This window comes from Phoca vitulina, unplaced genomic scaffold, assembly GCF_004348235.1.
Source record: "Phoca vitulina isolate PV1807 unplaced genomic scaffold, GSC_HSeal_1.0 scaffold49, whole genome shotgun sequence".
NCBI lineage: Eukaryota > Metazoa > Chordata > Mammalia > Carnivora > Phocidae > Phoca > Phoca vitulina.
Genome location: NW_022589752.1, coordinates 3549479 through 3566542, shown reverse-complemented (window position 1 = coordinate 3566542; position 17064 = coordinate 3549479). Strand labels below are relative to the sequence as shown.

The 17064-nt window shown below is 36.5% G+C and overlaps 1 protein-coding gene across 1 annotated transcript in view; it reads left to right on the top strand.

Annotated features, from left to right (window-relative positions):
- Positions 1–15602, top strand: part of LMNTD1 (lamin tail domain containing 1) — a 480256-nt gene extending 464654 nt beyond the window's left edge. The window contains exon 12 of the mRNA XM_032432720.1: positions 15181–15602. The gene's annotated coding sequence lies outside the window, so the exon portion shown is untranslated. The remainder of the gene's footprint in view (positions 1–15180) is intronic.
- The last annotated feature ends 1462 nt before the right edge of the window (positions 15603–17064 follow it).

Here is a 17064-nt window from a genome sequence, read left to right as displayed (position 1 = left end):
TTCCCTTCTAAACCCAGATACACCCTCCAAATCCTTCTCAATACATCGTTCCAGGCAGCCATTCCCAGTGATTGCAAGTAGAGCTCAGAATGAAACTTCCTTGCTATCTTTATTCTGTGGATCCTCTGTTAAAGCATAGTGGTTAGAGCTCAGATTCTAGAACTTGGCTGCCCAGGCTCAAATCCTGGCTCCACCACTTAATAATTCTATGTGAATGTAAATAATTACCTTAACCACTCTCTGCTTCCATCTCATCTGTAATTGGAGGACAGTAAGGTATCCACCTCAGAAAGTTCTGCAAGAATTAAATAAGTTAAAATGAATGTAATATTTAGGCTAGAACCTGGTACAGGGTAAGGCCCTTATGCCCTACCTATTATTATTGTTACTGCTATGATTATTAAAACCAGAGAGATGAGGATTTGATAATTTTTTCTTTGGGCAACACAGGGGTGAGGGGCTGACGACATTGGGCACCTGAGCAAGAAGGAGAATAAAAGAAAATGGAACAGAATAAATCCCTTCTACAATTTTACTTAGTCTCAGTCCCACTTATAAGGATGATTAAAGGATAACAGAGGTATGAATAGACCATCCCTCAAAGCCTTTTCTATCCCTCTAAATTCTATAACATTTTTGACAAGGAAAAGGGAAACTTCTACAAGAAGCCTTATCTAAAACATCCTAGATGTCCAACAACAAAGTATTTGGTTAGGTATAAACTCTGACCTATCTACACAGTGAAATACTGAATATCTCCATAAAAATGCATGTTTCAGGATACTTGATAACTTAGGAAATATTTCATACTGTATTAAGTTAAATGATAACATTCTAAATCAAATATAAAATATGTTCAGATTTTATAAAATGTATACAATATTAATGCAGTATATTTGAAAAACATTCTACATGTACACATGGTACATATAACTATATTATGCTTACCAATGTACAATATATAAATAAAACTATATGTGAAATATGTACATATCCTATCCATAGAAAACGTGGGTAGATATATAACAAAATATTCACACCACTGTATTTGTATGATAGGATTATCGCCAATTCTTAATTTTCATATGTAGCTATATTTATCACATTTCCAGATAAGCATATATTATTTTTATTTAGATTTTTTTTGTTTTAACTATACATTTACAAGTTCTTCAAAATGCCAAACATTTGCTGGTATTTTTTACTTGGCCATAACAGGGTGCTAATTCAAGAGATATATCCTATTAGTGAAGACAGGCTACAAAATAAAAGAATCGAGGTGTTTAAACAAATGTCATTCACATAATTCCACTCCACAAAAATCCCAAATTATTCTTTTCTATATAGAGAAAATTTATTTTTCCTGAATAATTATGTCTAGCCTAGAATTTTCTTGTATCAGACCAAAGATAGGGTTTTTTTTTTAATCCCTTCGAAAGCCCACAGGTCAAGCACTCAAACGTCAAACAGTGCTTCCCAACTTTTGGTCTAAAGGACTATTTATAACATCAGGTGCCAGCATTTCTAAACCTGGATATCCCACCACACCTTGGCCCCAGTCCCCTAGAAAACAGAGCGTGATGGCAAGTTTACATGGTACCACTCTTGTTCACAGAACAACAGGAGTGAGGACAGAGGGGGAGGAAGACAGTGAAGGAGAGAAAGCAAGCACAAGGTGGTGGCTGTGGCTTCACAAGACACCTAGTCCATTCTTTGCCTGCATGGACATCTCCAACAAGGCCATTTGGAGCCACTGAGTCTCAGAAGAGTTGATGGGTGGGAGGATGAGAGAAGGATTATGTTCAGGCTCTCTTCTGTTTCCTGTTCGAGTGCACTGCACCCCATACTCTCAGCTTATGTTTCCCAGCCCTTTGGTGAAGCTGCTGGGGAAGCCAAATCTCCTGTCCCGTAGCATGTACTTCCTCTGAAACCAGAAATGGCAGCAGGAACCAGAACCTTTGTGAGACATTTGATCAGACAGGGATGCATGAGGAGCCCTCCTAGGAAGGTTGACCCAGCAGGTAGTGCATGTGGCCAAGGCCTGAGGGGCAAGTGGGGCAAAGTGAGTTGGGGAGATGCATCACTGGTTATGGTACACCCCACTAGGCCTGGCCCACCCGCCTCAGGTCACAATTTCTTCATTTCTTACAGCCCTTATGAATGGACCTACCACTTCTAATATGAGGGTTTCATGAAAACTGCTTTGAATTAAGTCAATTTTGCCTACCAGGTGTGACTTGGCAAGTCACCTTCTCCGAAATTTCTTCCTAGAATCTTTATTGATCTTCAATCATTTTTTTCTTTAAATTCCTCTTAAAATATTAAAAAGTGACATGTTGCCGCTGAAATAATGTTGCAGTGAACTAACGCAAAGAAGAGGAAAATTAATAAGCTCACCTTCCTGCCTCTTTCTGTGTCACACCATTTCCAGCCTGGCCTGCAAGTATGTTTTGTGAAAGAAAGAGCTCCAGGCTGTGTGAGCCTTCCATTATTTTCTCCTAATTTCAGGAATCACACTACATAGTTACTCTACAATTTGGTTTCCTTACTTTACTACACAGTATATCAGAGACTCCCTCAAGGCAAACAGGAATAGCTCTAAAATAGCTCTAACTCAATCAAATACAGCCTTCAACTTAATCCTGAGACATTCTCTTTTGGTGACTGCCAGTTTTATTTTCTTTTTTTTTTTTTAATAAAATTATATTCTGTCCCATTAAAATTATCTTTAGAATCTCTTCCTAGGATAAAATACAGGCAATATAGCCCAGTGCTTAAGCATGCAGCCTCTGCTATCAGAATGCTTGAATGTAATTCCTAGCTCCACACTTAGTAGCTGTGTGACTTAGGACAAAGTACTTAACCTCTCTGTGCTTCAGCATCCTTATCTATAAAAGGGATTATAGTACTTACTTTCTGGATGGTGTTAGAAGATTAAATGAAATAATACAACAAAGGCACTTAAGACAGTGCCCAACACAGAAGAAACAGTAACTGTTAACTGTTACTGTTGGAACAGAAACAGAAATGCCTACATAAACAGAAACACACCCATTTAACAAAGAAACAAAAGTGAGATGAACTCTACCTTGTGCTACAAGTGCTAAGTACAAAAGAACAACAAAGACAAGGTCTCCGCTCCAGAAGAATGGTGAAGAAGATAAATTTAGGGACCGGTAAATTACAATATCACATGACAGATGGTCTTACAACAGTAGAAACCAACAGCTGTGGGGCTCAGCGATGGCAGTGAGTAACTGTGCCTCAGGAAAACGTCAGGTCTGAGGTGGATCTTAAATAATGAGTAATAGGAATTTGCAGGTCTGAGTGGTAGCATTAGAGTGGGTGTTCAAGTCAAGGGAGCAATATGTGCAAAAATGAAAATAAGACTCTTAGCGGCTGACAAACATGTTCCATGGGGAGATAGTAAGATATCACAGTTTTCTTCCCATTTTCCAAAATGTCATATCTCAGTGGTTCAAGCCAGAGCATTTGGTCATCCGCCAAGCACTTTGCAAAATGTTTTGGTTCTTGTGACTCATCACCATCATAGACTAATCAACTACTATGACTCATTTCAACCCTCTTGGAATTTTATCTCTGCAAAGCCTATCTCTCTGCATTAAACATGCCTTTCAAGTGAAAGACTAAATACTCTTGTTAAGGACTACACTGGACAGTTGCTAAGGATCGTTGTCACACTTAACTAGATTTTGCACTCCAACATTGATTTCTGCACTGCCAGGGAATTTGTCAGGGAGCAAGAAACTGACATTGAGCCTGAGCAAAACGTATGGATGTCCAAATGAGGCAAGGCATTTCATGTTGCTACTCTTTGATGGGGACCCAACAAAGTACTTTAAAGCAAATACTGCAATGGCACAATTTAAAAGCCAAGAGACTCACAAATAATTATTAACACTGACAGTTCTTTTCTGTCTCCATGATTTCATAGAGTCAGAAGGGATAGAGAATTTAAGGAAAACTTGTTCCTCTCAACTATCTCTTTTGTTTGATCATTTAAAATCAGACTTTGCTCAGTTTTTAGAATGTATGGAGCACATCATTATTAAGTAGTTGTCTTCTGAGAAAATACCAAGGAGTGAGAAGATATTTTTTTAAACATATATGTTGTCTTAGCTTCCCTAAAATTCAAGGCTCAGAAAGCATTCAAAACAAAAGGAGCTTATATCACTGTTTTAATGATAGCATAAAAATTGGAAATAATCTAATAGGGAACATAGCAATACAATGTGGAATAATCAGTTACCAGGAAATACTGTGAAGCAGTTGAAGCAATTGAACTAGATCTATGTATATCAAACGATGTGATTTTGAGGAAAATATACAAGAGGGAGAATATGTACATATGATGCTATTTTTTAAATGCATAAAATATTTCTACATATTTATATTTAAAATATCAATTGGAAGCATATAAACAAGTCCAATATAGTGGTTGTTCTGAGAAAGGAAGAAGGGAATGGGAAATGATGTCAGTGGTGTGGAGTGGGGGGAAGTGATGAAGATTAAGGTAGACTTAGCCTTACTTTAAGGTTCAAAAAAGACAAAGCAAAATGTTGGTAGTTATGACTTTTCTGTTCTTTTTTTCATTTTTAAATAAAAACATGTGATTTTTTTTTCCTGTTATACAACTTAGTTTGTATCTTCCCGTTGTCTTTGCTATCAGAGACATATACTGGTCCTACCATTTGAACTTCAGACATAGACACTCTGATTACAACTTTTTTTATGTTTTTATTTTAATTCTAGTTGGTTAACATACAGTGTTATATTAGTTTCAGGTGTACAATATAGTGATTCAACACTTCTATACATCACCCAGTGCTCATCACAGCAAGTGCACTCCTTAATCCCCATCTTTTAACCCATCACCCCACCCACCTCTCCTCTGGTAACCATCAGTTTGTTCTCTATAGTTAAGAGTCTGTTTCTTGGTTTGCCTCTCTCTCTTTTTCCCCTTTGCTCATTTGTTTTGTTTCTTAAATTCCACGTATGAGTGAAATCATATAGTATTTGTCTTTCTCTGACTAACTTATTTTGCTTAGCATAATACCCTCTAGTTCCATCCATATCATTGCAAATGGCAAGATTTCATTCTTTTTTATGGCTGAGTAATACTCCATTGTATATAGATACCACATCTTCTTTATCCATTCATCAGTCAATGGACACTTGGGCTGTTTCCATAGCTTGGAGCTCATTGATAATACTGCTATAAATATCAGGGTTCATGTATCCCTTTGAATTCGTGTTTTTGTATTCTTTGAGTAAAAACAAATTACTGGATCATAAGGTTACAACTTTTTAAATCAGAGTTCAGTCAGTAAAACAATCTATTCTATGTATTTCAAGCAAAAAGGATTAGTACATAGAATCAGATGTTTTCAAAATGACTGAAAAAGCTAGGAGCAAAAATTACAGGGAGTGAGGGACCACAAGCTTTTAGTATTTAGCTAGAGTTTTGGTCCAGAGAATCAGGAAGCTCGCACTGCTGCCCAGAAATGGCAGAAAACCACTGCTGAAAGTCAGAGCTGCCTGCAGCCCTGAGGAGGGTAACTGGCAGGGAAGTGTATTAACTATAAAAACCCACGTTTTTAGAACTGCTGAAGTTCACACACCTGCCATTGATGCCTGGAGAACCTTCCTTTACCTTCTAAATCTCACATGAATGCATCTCGCTATCATTACTTAAATTGAGTCCAAAACTCTGCTGGAAATGGAGTCTGGGATATGAAAAATCAGTCTTTCAGCTCCAGGTCCCGGGTCTGGCATAGAAAGGGATGGAAATAAGATGAAGTGCTAAGACAAAATCTGGAACACTTTTATTTTATTAAGGCCAGACATGCAGTTCTTTTACTTCAGTCATCATTTTTTCTTAGCCAGATTAAGAAAAAAAAACAAAAAAACAAAAAAAAAAAAACCAGCTAAATAAGTGCTTCACTGCCCCATTCATCACATGGGACTGAATCAGCAAGGAGCTGCCCAGGGACCCCCAGGGACAGAAACTGTCTTCTTACCAAGGGGCATGGACCACCTCTTCTCTCTATGAGGCAAAGCCAGTTGTTAGCAAAGTAAGCTTCCCTCTCTCTTAGATAAGCATCTCCCCTATCTCTCTAAGTTGCCAAATAAAATGTTATGATGTCTGTTGACCTAATGCTGAAGGGCACAAAAAAGCAGGGTGGCACCAGGCTCTGGTAGAAAAGACACTAAATCCATAGTCCAGCCTTATCATTCACTAGCTAAGTGACACATCAGGAAAAGTACTTAGTCTTCCTAGAAAGAGGGGGTATATCATTGCTCAGTGCTTCCCAGCACTCAAATCTAGCTCTCAAGTGATACTGTTAGAGCAATGCAGTAACTCTAAATGTCACTCTTAAAAGCCATCATTCTCACCTGAGATAACTAATGCAGATTCTAGCACCAGATTTTTCTTGTGGAGATTGAGTAAATTTTAGTTCCCTCTTGGCACTTATAAACTGAATATATCAGATGTGCCTTCCTCCACTCAGAGCCTTTCATACTATACTGAGATGGACATGTAAAAAAAGTTTCCCGTTTTCTGAAACTTCAGATCCTAACTGCTTTCACTCTTTTACGGTTCAATGAGTAGTAGGAAACAGTTTTTATTTTTTTTTAAGTTTATTTTTTATTTTTAAGTAATCTCTACACCCAACATAGGGTTCAAACTCATGACCGTGAGATCAAGAGTCACGTGTTCTTCCAACTATGACAGCCAGGTGCCCCATAGGAAACAGGTTTTAAATATCAATAGCCCTTCTATGAAGATATCTTGAGCCCTTTAACTTGCAAAGATTTTTATGAATTCGTCATTTCCTGTATAATACTTCTATCTGGTTTAAAAAAAAATAGAGTGCTTGTTATCTTTTTTTTTTTTAAGATTTTATTTATTTATTTGAGAGAGAGAGAGAGAGCGCACAAGAAGGGGGAGCGGGAGAGGGAGAAGCAGACTCCCTGCTGAGCAGGTAACCTGATGCGGGACTGGATCCCGGGACTCCAGGATCATGACCTGAGCCGAAGGCAGTCGCTTAACCAACTGAGCCACCCAGGTGCCCGAGTGCTTGTTATCTTTACCAGAATCTTTACCCATTTCCCCCACTGTATGCTATAAAGACATTTGTCATAGAATCCACATTTTATTGTACTGATTTATTTAGATAGTATTACGGGCCCTAGCCCCTTCTCAGAGCAAACATCCTATTTTATTCATCTAATTACTGCCAGTGCCTACACCAGTGTCCACCACATAGGAAGAACCCAATGAACGTTTACTGATGATTGAGTAAATGAATAGATTATGATTCTTAGGCTGCAGTGGGTGCTTTCTCCTCAATGATTACTGTTACCACTTTTCAATTCAGTTCTGCTATGGGCCCAGGGCCGTTCTCCCTCCCAGAGGCAGACACAGATTACATATAGCTGTGACTTCTCAGAAGAAATCAGGAGACATGATTTGTCTATCTGTCCATTTTGTTTTGTTTTATTTTTTGTTTTGTGTTGTCACTTTAAAAAAGGATGAGAGGGAAAATATAACAGAAAAAATCATAAAGCATATATGATCAATTTAAGAACTATTTTAAAATGGACACCCCTGTAATCACTACCCAAGTCAAGAAGAAAACATTGCCTGCAAGCCAAAAGCTCTTCAAGTGCTTCTCCCCAAGCCCAACCCCCCTCTTCTTCTAAAATTAGCTACCATCTTGACTCTATGATAATCACATCTTTGTTTTTCTCTATAGTGTTTCCTCCTAAGCATTAATTTCTGAATACTACAAGCTACTATTCCCTGTTTTTTGAAATTTGCATAAATGAAATTACAGAGTATGTTTTCTTTTGGGTCTGTCTCCTTTCAAATAATAAATTAACATTATTTTCACTTGGAATCAAGGTTTTTAGCATAAGAAATGTAATTATAAAATAAAGGAAGCTTAGTAAAAACCATGTAATGCTAAATTCAAATTGGAAACATCAGTATAAACTCATGATGTATTTTTTCTTTTAAGAGTATACGTCTCCTAGCTATGCCCATTGAAAAGACCTAAAAATAATGATCAATATAGGCAATGTATCATCCTAGAGCCCAGATCTCTAAGTACTATTTCTTACTAAAAGGAACCAGGGATCTCTGAAAAATGGCTTATTCCGGATCTGAGGCAGGAAATGTACATGATGAGCTTGGAATCAAAGCAAAGAAACTATCAACATCAGATTCAAGTCAAAAAGACAAAGCCAATTGAAGAGTCTCCCATGGGTCAATAAAAAGGAAATTTGAGGATCACAATTAATTTTCATAATTAGTAACAATAGATGGAAACATATAAAATTATATGAAAAATCATGAATTCGTAATAATACTAAAAAAAAATTTAACCTAATTGGTCACCTTGAAGGGTTGCTAGAGGGTCAATTTATTATGCTGGAAACTAAAACAATAAAGAGAAAGAATCAGGCATTCCTGTATAAACTGTGTTTCATTGAAACCAATGGTTGAATAAGGTTCAACCATTAAATGCATAAAAAGCATAAATGCAAAAAAGTGACTCAATTAGAATATCACTATTTTCTAAGCCCTGATGGAAAATGAATGTAAGCAATAATCATCAATGATCACTAAAATGATTAGGTAAAATGCTGATGGTGAACTTTGTAGTAGATAATTGAGTTGACAATATCTTAACACATGGATCAGTCTTAGCGTCACAAAAAGAAAGATATGTAGATATTATGTGCCTACATACTCAACACTGCCTATGAAATATTAACATCCTCCTCCCAACAATCTTCTCAAGCTTCTAGATCTAAATAAAAGACTACAAGAAATACAAATAACAGGAATATTGAGTCATAGGAAATACAGAGAAAGTAAGATATTAAGTATTAGCAAAATCAGAATATGGAAAATTCTGTAGAACAACTAAACCTTTTTTTTTTCCAAAAAATAAATGGCAACAGAAAAATGAGAGCAGAGGGGTGCCTGGGTGACCCAGTTGGTTAACTCTTTGCCTTCAGCTCAGCTCATGATCCCAGGGGCCTGGGATTGAGCATAGGGCTCCCTGCCCACTGAGGAGTCTGCTTCTCCCTCTGCCCCTCCCCCTGCTCATGCTCCTTTCCCTCTCCCTCTCAAATAAATAAATAAAATCTTTTTTTAAAAAATGAGAGCAGAAAACCTATAGATCAAATGAAACTTAAGAGTTATATCAGCCAAATTCAATGGGTGAGACTTGTCTATATTGTGACTCAGATAAGGCAGCAATAAAATAAAACATTTATTGGATAATAGAAGCAAATGTGAACTCTGACTAAATATTTGATGCTATTTAGGAATTATTAATTTTAGGAAGATGAGAATGGTTTTATGGGTTGTTTTATTTTGTTATTATAGTTTTTGTGCTATTTTGGATTTTAAAAATTCTTAGATGGGTAGAAGAATGAGGTGCTGACCTAAATAACATCAGAAATGAGTGGAGTCTGTAAGACTAGAAACAAAAGAAATTGCACATAAGAACTATATTTTAATTGATAAAGTTATTTCCCATGGAGTCTGGGTTAACAATTTGGAAACCACTATATGTATATACTGGAATTAAATTATTGTGTAAATGGGTGGCAGATGGTGGGAGCAAGGATTCTGTTGGAGGAGAGGTTACAAAGGGGAAAAGACTAGAATGATCTATGTGGTAATGAATTTGAGTTTGAGATATCAGTATGAATTCATTTTAGCTAAATATACAAATGGTTATATATAGAAATACTTATACACATACATTTCCTTGTTCTGTCAGCTGAGAGAACCTTGAAGCAGTGACACCCCAGACGTAACAAACACAAATAGAGCCTAGATCTTAGTTTCTAGTACGTTCTCCAATAATTAATAAATAAATAAATAAAACCAGAAATGACTGATTCTAGGACTGAGGCAGGAAATATATCAGACAGGCTTGAACCATGGTAAGGAAGTGCTTAAACCAACAAAAAGCCCCACAATGACGGCAGTATGTCAAACAAACAAAAAGCCCCACACAGACATCAACTGAAAGAACTCCCAATGGCTAAAGCTGCAACAATTTGAGCAACAGAATAAATAAGTTAGTGTTGGATTGTAACTCAATATACAAATATCCATGATTACATACTGATATAAATAAATAATTGAATACATAAATGGGAGAGAATAGACAAATCTCCTCACAGAAGAATTTCAAATAATTTATGTAGATATTTCCCTTCAAGAAGGTGGAGCATAATTCTCGCCTCATTAAATGTGGGCTGCACATAACATACTCTTTTCAAAGAGAATGGATAATGGGGGAAAAGAGTAACTTCACAGTGAAGAAACCTGACAACACTACCTTGGCCAGGTGTTCAAGGTTAACAACGGTGATAAGTCATGTTGAGAGTACATGTTGATATGATATAAGAATGACACTTTACCTCTGTAGCTCCTGGTGAAGTAATTGGAAGTACCAATTAAGAAATATTCTACAAAACATCTGACCAGTATTCTTCAAAACTGTCAAGATCATCCAAAAACAGGAAGTGTTTGAGAAAGTGTCACAGTAAAGAAGAGTGTAAGGAGACATGATAACTAAATTTAGTATTCTGGGTAGGATCCTAGAACAGAAAATAGGCATAAGGCAAAAACTAAGGAAATCTGAATAAATCATTTTAGTTAATAAAAATATATCAGTATTAGTTCAGTAATTATGGCAAATATACCATACTAATGTAAAATGTTACCAATACAGGAAACTGGGTATAGAGAATACAGAAACCCTCTACACTATCTTTGCAGATTTTGTGTAAACCTAAAATGTTTCCAAAATAAAAGATTTATTAAGAAAAAAAGCAAGGTGCGAGAAAAAAAGTCCTTAGAGAGTCATCCTGAAGTAAGATATCCAGGATTTGCCTTAAAATAATCCAGCTGGGGGAGGAGACGAAGTGGGAAGTGGGAAGAGGTATAGATAAAACTGGCCAAGAGTTGATAATTGATTAAACTGAGATTATGAGTATGTGAGGGGTCACTATATTTTTCTGAGGTAAACATCGTATTTTTTGTATTCCTTATAAGGGGAACCACTATTCAGCATTTATTCACATTATATTGGGACAGAAATGAAGTGTTATTTTTTGGTCAAGAGTAGTCACATGTTTCTCAGTAAACATGTGGTATTCAGGATCAGGAGCATACCCTCCTGCCCTGGGATATAGTGACTACCTGGTACATTTGAGTCTAACACACTAAACTTTCCCACTTAGCAGATCATGGTCATGATGCTTTCAAACCACACAGAGGACTCCTGTCTCAAAAAAAGAGGGACATTCATTTCCTCTGGAATTTGGTAGATATTCCAGGGGATCCAGTAGAGGCCGATTCGATTTTTAGTTCATGAGAAATTTTATATCGTAAGTCTTAACCAAATTAACACACTCTGAAGTATTTCCTATAACAAATATATTTTATAGGTTTTACTTTAACCTTTATTGTTAAATCCACAGGAAAATATGATAAGGCAAAATAGTGATATTCCATAAGTCTACCTTATGGAGAAAATACTTTTGTTTTTATGACCTCTGTCTAGACAGCTATAAGTTTCTCAGTTGCTGCACTTCCTTATCCTCTTGATATAAAATACTTCTAAAGTAGCATTTTTATATGTCGCAAAATGACTCGTTACTGGTGTGGGAAGAGCAACTTGCTTCATAATTCAGGTAAGAGTATATTCTAAATAAAACAATATATTTTATTATTCTAACTCTGTTTATTCCCTCATATTTACCATTTTCCTTTTTAAAAAGGCATGACTTAAAGTAGATGTATTCCAAATATTCAGTTAAATGTGTGTTTCCTCTATAGGGTATAATAAAATTAATAAAATTTAACACTGTGGTCTTCTGTCAAATGCTTTGGTGAAGTGTTATAAAATAATGCATAAATGACCTTTTAGGATAACATAACCAGCAGAATCTGGGAGGCAGACTAATGTAGTGCTATTTTGCGCAAAATGTACTTCACATAATTCTAGTTCTGTGGAGTGTTAATAGATATGATTTGCTGAGATGGGGGAAAGTGCTGAGGTCAAAAAAGTTTAGAAAACATCGTATTAAACAAGTTCTTTACTATAGGACTTTTGACATGATGTTGGATATCATGAATCTTAAAGAGAGGGAGATAGCCTACAGCATTTCTCAGATTGATTCGACCGCAGAACATTTTTTTTCCGAGTCACCTTACGGTACTACAATAATAATGGGAAGAGAACAGGGGCAGGCGGGGAAAGGAGGTGGGCGCATGTTCTGCTGGCACGGGAAGTTTAACCTGTACTGAAATGCTGACTGTTACACATAGATTGGATAATGTTAGGCTAGTGGTCTGCTCTAAGCTTCATCTTAATCTTTAAAATAAAGATGAAAATATCTAATTTGCCTGGTTTTCATAGGGATTACAAATAATTTAGATGAGTTTTGTTTTAGGTTGTAACGTAAAATGCTGTAGCAGATGATAATTATCACTATAACAAGTAGGGGAAATTGAAAAACTAAACAAACAAAAAACCCCACAAAACTTTAGAAGTCTAAAGGAATTAAATTCCAGATAGGGAAGAGTCATTTCCTCCCTGGTAGCATTTGCTGAGCTTGGGATAGGTAGGTGATTGAGTTTGCCATGAGAAGAGGAACACTTTTTCTGAGGGAAAAGTCAATCTAACAGAGTCTAAAATAGCCATATGAGCATGAGTGATATCTTAGAGTCTAGAGGACCCCCCAAAGGAATAAGCAGTGCTCCCCACCAATCAGTCTTTACCTAAGCTTTTGATAAATGATGGGCAGTTTGTGAAGCTGGGGCACAAGGTTGAAAAGGTAAAGAGAGATCTCCATAGTCCCAACATGATTAAATCCCAAAGAGGGAACAGCTGTATTAAACACAGAACAGATCTCATTCTCAATACATTTGAAATCAGATGGGAACTACAGCAAGCTAAAACGGTAACTCATGCCCATCCCAACTCAATTCCTGACAGAACTGAAGTGAACAGCCCCTCAAACTTGCTGCCTGATATAGGAAAAAGTGTGCCCTACCTGGAGAGAAATATCTCTCTGTCAGTATCTAAGATCTCTTTATACAATGTCCAGTATAAAATTTTAAAAATCAAGAATAAAAAAAGACATGCAGAGGAACAGGAAAATGTGACTTGCAATCAAGAAAATAATAGAAGCAAATGTATAGATGTTTCAAAGGTTGGAATTAACTGATATATCAAAATAACTATTATAAATATATTAAATAAAATAGAGGAAAGGGGGGACAAAATGGATAAAAATATGAAGAATTTAAGCAGAGAAATGGAATCTCTACAAAGTACCAAATGAACTTGCTAGAACTATACAGTTAGGAAATTATAATTTTATGGAATGAGTCAGTGAATCCCAAGACAGCTCAAAATAAATTATTCAAACTGAAGCATGGGTAGGAAAAGGAATTTTTAAAAAAGAAAAAGATACTGTCAAATGGTCTAACATATGTGTGATTAGAGTCCTGGAAGAAGAGGAGAAAAAGAATAGGGAAAATAAATATTTGAAAAGATACTGTCTATGAGTTACCCAAAGCTGATGAAAGACCACCACAGATTCAAAAAGCTCAGTGAATCCCAAATAGGATAAATACAAAGAAAAAACTCCTAAGAACAGTAGCTTAAGACTAAAGATAGAAGAAAGTTTTTAAAGTAGCCAGAGAAAAATGACACATCTTCAAGGGAACAATTATATGATTGGTGAAAGCCAAAAGACAATTAAATGACACCTTTTAAGTGCTGAAAAAAAGTAAAAGAAAACTGCCAACCCAGAATTCTTTACCCAATAAAAATATCTTTCAGAAGTGAAGGTGAAATAAAGACATTTTCAAACAAACCAAAACTGAGGGAATTTTTCACCAGCATAGCTACAATATAAAAAATGCTAAACGAAGTTCTTCAGCATGAAAGGAAATTATCATAAATGGAAATGTGGAATTGTTTTTAAAAAGAACAAAGAGGTCCAGATATGGATAAATGTAAAGGACTAATTCTTTTAAAGCTTTTTAGACTAGTGATTATTTAAAGCAACAAAATGATAAAAACAATAACATGTAGTAAAGTTTATAATATAGGTAGAAGTAAAATACAAGGTAAAGAGAGAGAAAAAAAAAAAGGCCATTATAAACTTTTAGAGATTTTTTTACATTGTTCATTAAATGGTAAAATAGTCCTCAAAGACTGTAGTAAGTTAAGGACGCATATTATAATCTCTAGAACAATGATTTCCAAAGTATAGTCCCCAGACCAGTTATATCTGCATCACTTAGACACTTGTTAGAAGTGCAGTCTTGATTTATATCCCAGATCTACAAATCAGAAACTCTCAGTGTTGAGCCCAGCAATCAGTGTTTCAAAAAGGCTTCCAGATGATTTTAATGAAACTAAAGCTTGAGCACCTCTGTGCCAGACTTGGAAAGAGAGCTGAGAGGAAAATCTTCCCAGTGGTAGAGCTGTGAGCAGTATAACTGGTCATTCACTTGGGTGGAAGACGAAGTGACCCAAGGTGAGAGTATATATAAATTCTTGGCCAGTGGCCAATAACTTGATTATCTGGTTAGAAAACTGAAAGGAAAAGAACTGGAAGATCAGAGACAAAGAGGTCTGTGAATAGACATACAAAGATGACAGCATGAATTGTGAGACTTGTGTATTACATGTGGATGCTGACTAGAAAGCATCTACCACGGAAAAAGCCCTTAACAAAGCCAAGGAAACAAATGACTAGCAACTTGACCTTATAGCCAGTCTTGTCATCAGTCACCCAGAGAAGGTATGATGGACACATGAACAGAGTGGACATGGTAGGAGAAACAGAATCTATGTATGAGCCCAAGAGCATAGACCCTGCTTACCAATGCCAAATAACTGCTGCTGACTTTGAATATCTAACTTGTCAGCAACAGAGACAAACACTGAACTCCCAGTATGGCATCATTCCTTGGAGAAATCAACCAGCCGCTTAGTAGCAAGTTGGCTACATGGATCCTCTCCACCTTGAAAAGGCCAGCCATTCACCTTCACAGGGATAGATACATAATTTCACATACATGTTTGCCTTTCCTGTCTGCAGAGCCTCCATCAGCACCACTATCAAGGGCTTGTGAAGTGCCTCAACCATAGGCCTGAAAATCCACGCAACAAGGCGTCCAACTGGGATACCTACTTCACCATGAAGGCGATGAGGAAGGGAGCCCATGACTGTGGGAACCACAGATCATTTCACATACTGTACTATCTAGAGGTGGTTGGCTTCATAGACTGCTGGAATGGCCTACTCTTAGGTAACAAAAGATCTTTTGTCATTTTTACTCATTCAAATGGTATATTTTCCCATGAGAATGCAAGAAGCAGAGAGTACTGACATGCGGAGAGAACAGAATGAAGTAATGACAGAGAGAGAAGCAGACACAAGAGACTGAGTGTGTCCTGACAACTCTCTAGTTTCCAGATCTCATGTTAGCCACAGCCATGAGCCATCTCTGTTTCCTGACAATAAATTCCCCCACACCCTCCTGCTTTTTCTGCGTAAGCATTCCTGATTTGATTTCTATTACTTGCAAGTAAAGGATATTGTCTAATACAATAAATTCCAAAAAGGCAAATTTTCTCTTCACATGAAGAACATCCAATAAATAATATAGCTATACCCAAATGGAAAGAACTTCTCTTATCATTTTTAGATGCAGTATATAAAAGAGACTTCATCTATTATAACAAATAGGCCCCTTCCCACTCCAAGATCCTCTGACAAATATCAGAAAAGTATGATTTGGAAAATAGAAATGTTTCATGATTTAGGAAATAAAAAATAATGAGTCTCCAAGTGCTCAATAACATTCCAAAAGGGGATGTGCAAGAATGTATGATATTATGGGGGGGGGGGGAGGCAGATTCTAGATTTAGAATTTGTTAGAAATCCAGAACAAAACTTTGTGATGATTTATCTTTTATTAAATTAATGCACCCCAAAAAAGTCTAGAAGTTAAGTATCTGGGGTGTGAAATATAAGAACAAAATAGCAAAAAGGTAGCCTTTGAATGTACATTATTTTTTACTGGCTGAAATGAAAATTGAAAGAGGTCTCAGAATAAATTTAGGCAAGATTCTTTTTGTTTTTGCTTTCCCTTCATATCACTGCCAACAATGCCCTCTAGTGGTGAATTAAGTAGGCACTGAAGAATGGAAAAGATGAAACCTAATTAAGCAGGCCTGTTAAACTCATTGGTAAGATTTTCATGAAAATATGAACTTTTACACTTCCAGTTGGTAACTGAATGTTATATTTGGCAAGAAAATGAATCCTTACAAAGTATCGCAGCATATACCTTAAAGCACAAGCATTTCAGAGCCAGTTTTCTCCTGTGGTTTTCCTGAACATATGCCAAGCAGCACATGAAAATAGCCATCTGTAATGTCTTATGGGGGCACTTCTGGGTCACAACTTCCACTGTGTACCTTAAAAGAAAGTAAAATGTACTTTTATTGAGGATGAAATCAATCTCCCAAAGACTTCTGCTTTTAAACCCAATTACCTTCAAGAATTATAGCTTCAGATAACAATAATGACTCTTTACCACTTTCAAGATTGTATCTGAATTTTGAACTCATCAACCAGACAAAGTTCCTTTGCTTGAAAAATCTTCAAACTACAGCTCTGAACCACTGGGGTAAGCCAGTCAAAACAACAGTTACAGTTACAGGAATGAAATTTCTCCAACCTGGCTCAGCAAAGAGCTTCCCAAAGGAACTTCCACTGAAGGAAAAGAAAGAAGACAATGTACACTGCTCACTCCTCTCTAATTCAAACCAGCCAATTGCTGGCTCTAGTCTCTGGCTCAAGACTCCTTTTTCTCTGCATATTGTTATCTTTTCTCTCCCCACCAAGCCTCCTTCCCTCAGACTTTCTACCCATCCTACATTCCCTTCAGCAACTGATTCTGTGTGTGATTTTGAG